Genomic DNA, 3,112 nt, shown 5'->3' with positions numbered 1-3,112 from the left:
CCTTGCCCCCTTGGCTTGGTGTCTCTGCCTTGTCCTGGGGAGTTTTAGGGTCTGGGCCTGTCCCTAAGGGTTTGGGAGTGGTGGGAGGCATTGGGGCAAACCTCATCGTGTGTCCTCATTCTCAATGTATGATGTAGGCGGAAAGGGAAGTCAGGTAATGATGGCAGAAGGTGTCATCTCCTTTCTTTGACTTGATGATGAACAGTGAGCAGGTGGTTACTTCCAGGCCTCTTTAAAAGAGCTTAATCTCGAAAAGACCCTACAGCAGCCATTGCGGCTCCTGTTTCTGTCCCTACAACCTCTATTCTTTGGGCTATGAGGGATGTCACTGTGTCCCAGCAAGAAGACAAGGTGAGGACAGGCTGGGAGACCCCAGTGACAGCCATGGGAAGTTGTTTCCTGCTTACCTTGTCCTCAAATTCCTGCATGGCCATTCCAGACTTGGGACAGGTCTGCACAGTCCTTTGGCCCACAGGGCTTTCTCCCTGGAGATTCTGAAAGAATAATACAGTGTGTGATTCTCTCTCCATCCAAATACAGCTTCTCCTCACTAGGGCACTTGAAACCCCTGTGGTCTTACTGGGAAGAATTAAAAGAAGGAGGCCTTCCAGACTGTTCATGTTGTTTTTCCTGCTCAGGTCTTCAAGACTCTGCTTGGGGAGAAGTTATGCTTCAGCCCTAGGAGTTTGAGAAGATTCCACTCCAGCCAGAGGCTGAAGGAATTTACGCAGGTACGAAGGAAATGTTGTTGGAACTTTAGCTAAATGCACAGAGCTTTCAGACCAGCCCACCGTTGTATCAAAGACTGCAAATGAAGGGAAACGGAGTGAAATCAGTTATCTTGAAGAGCTGCCCATTTCACATCATTGCAGGACATCCTGGAGCGAACGCAGTGTGCTGTAGTGGAAACAGCACGGACTTTGGAGCCGTTCAGACGTTTTAGTTGAATCTTGGCTCGACTCCTAGCTGTACGACCTTGAGCAAGAGACTTCACCCTTCTGGGTTTGTAAAATGGGAGTTACCATGTCTACCACACAGGGCCACACAGATGCTCTATTTGTGTCATGTCTCTTTTCCAAAGAGAAAAGCTGAAGGTTGGGATGAACCTTACTCAGCAATTGAATGTGTCTTGATGTAGGGCAAACTTGATTTCCTTCCTTCTCCTTGATGAATGGGAATCAGATTCACTGACACTCACCATGATGACTTTGTCTGCCCTTGACCCAAAGTGGACCTCTAGCTGTGAATAGGCCTGAGGAGGGTGGGGTGTGATTGGAGGGGGCTAGCTTGTGACAGCAATTCCATGTGGCCCCGTGCCCCCCGCCCCCTTGCCGCCAACCACAAACAGCTGTGAATGTTTCTATTTCCCAGAGAACTGTAGTGTCTCTGGGAAATGCTACTCTGGAAGCTGGCACTGGGTTAGTGTCTGGAACCAGACAAACTGGGAGGGAATCCTAGTGGAGCCACTTACTAGCCTCGTGATTGTGGGCAAGTCATTTTACCTCTCTGAGCCTTCATTTCTTCATCTGCTACATGATGAAATAATAACACTTTCTAAGATTACTGTGGGGACTAAATGAGACAACGTCTGTAAAACACTTAGCACAGTGCCTGGTACATTCTAAGCGCTCAAGAAATATCAGCTGGAAAAGTGGAGTAATAGCAGGATAGATAAGGTGGGGGTGGCAAGAAGAGCATCATTATCTCCATTTTCAGATGAGAAAATAGAAGCCAAGTGTAGCTCAGAACTGAGCTCAGTTCGTGGAAGACAGAAACATTCACATTTTGGGAGGAGACGGCACAGGCGGTCCAGGGCAGGGTGGCTGTGAGTTCTAGGGGGGTTGCCAGGATGCCGTGTCTGAGGTAGACCGGTCTGGGGAGCCTCTTGAAGGCCTCATGCAGGAGGGAGTCAAGGCCTCTTCATGCAGCCTCAACCTTCCAACTGGAGGCTGGAGCTGCACAGTGCAGGGGTCCCAGCTGCCTGGCATCTGGACCAGGACACCCCAGCCCCAGAGCTGCTTCCATCTGGAAGGCTGAGGCCCAATCAACCTTTCTTCAGCTGTTCTGCCCACTGATTAACCAGGAAATGTGTTATTTGTTCTGAGCAGGGGAACAAGCTCTCCTAGGGAGAGGAATTCAGGGCTGGAGGTCCAGTCACTTCCAAGGAAGAAAAATCCCTGGAATCCTGTCAGGAGTCTGGGTCTCGGCAAAGGGAGCAGAAATGTGGTCCTTGCTTTTGGTCCTTATTTACCAAATTAGTTCAAGTTCTGGTAGCTTTCTGGCCGCCAGCATTATTCCAACAAGACATGGGAAAGCAATTAGGTTGCCCTAGGTGTCCAGCAGACTGCCATCCCCACTTATGGTGCACACGTCCTGGCAAACCTCTTCTGCTGGAATCTTCTTATTGACCCCTTGGGAGTTTCCCTGCAGGGCTTTCCAAAGGTGATTTCCCTCCCCAGACTTAAGAGATGAGTGAGTGGGCTTAGCAGCATTCTGTGCCTCTTAGGGGGGATGCTGGGGTCAGAGAGTAAGGAAGTGACACATGGTGAGTAAGGGGCCATGCTGGAAACAGCTTCTTCTCTTACTGGGCAGGGAGGGAGAAGGGGACAGAAAGTTCTGCTAATTCCATATCCCCAGGGACTTGCGTCGTGGGCTAGTAGGCAGGGAAAAAAGTACTTGGGAATGTGTAGTGGAGGTACTCAGGTGGTGACAGCAGCAGACACGGTTGAGAAAGATACCACTTCAATTGTGAGGATGGCAATGAAGTCACAAGCCCATGAGTGAGGCAAGATGGTACAGTCTTAAAAGCTTGGCCTCAGGTGGGAAATGACCAAAGTGTGAATCCTGCAGACGCAGGATTTATCAGCTACTTATCAGCTGTGTGATCTTGAGTAACCTAGTAGCTCTTCCCAACATCAGTTTCTTCCTTTGTATATGTGGAAATAAAAATATCTCCTTTATTTGGTTAAATGAGCCCATTTATACAGCGCATTTAGCATAGTACTCGAACCGTAGTAGACTCCATAAATCTTGGCAACTTAAAAGAAGAAAGAAAAACATCAAGTGTTTATGGGATTGGAGATTCTGAAGAGCTGCATTAACATCCCAACAG

At 48.8% G+C, this 3,112-nt stretch overlaps 2 long non-coding RNA genes across 4 annotated transcripts in view; one reads left to right on the top strand and one right to left on the bottom strand.

The window, feature by feature from the left end:
- The window catches only part of LOC112473652, a 3,324-nt gene extending 354 nt beyond the window's left edge, over nt 1-2,970 (top strand). Inside the window, exons 1-2 of one of the 2 annotated variants that reach the window (XR_003044099.1) lie at nt 7-154; nt 639-2,970. This is a non-coding gene — a long non-coding RNA (uncharacterized LOC112473652). Of the gene's footprint in view, nt 1-6; nt 155-638 lie in introns of those variants that run through there. The other variant, XR_003044098.1, reaches the window with a different exon arrangement.
- The window catches only part of LOC107196673, a 13,001-nt gene that overhangs the window by 4,553 nt on the left and 5,336 nt on the right, over nt 1-3,112 (bottom strand). For both annotated transcript variants that reach the window (XR_001518102.2, XR_001518101.2), the window contains exon 2: nt 408-494. This is a non-coding gene — a long non-coding RNA (uncharacterized LOC107196673). The remainder of the gene's footprint in view (nt 1-407; nt 495-3,112) is intronic.

This window comes from Pteropus alecto, unplaced genomic scaffold, assembly GCF_000325575.1.
Source record: "Pteropus alecto unplaced genomic scaffold, ASM32557v1 scaffold8, whole genome shotgun sequence".
NCBI classification, from domain to species: Eukaryota; Metazoa; Chordata; class Mammalia; order Chiroptera; family Pteropodidae; genus Pteropus; species Pteropus alecto.
The sequence above is the reverse complement of the archived record's forward strand: the minus strand, read 5'-3'. Positions and strand labels throughout refer to the sequence as shown.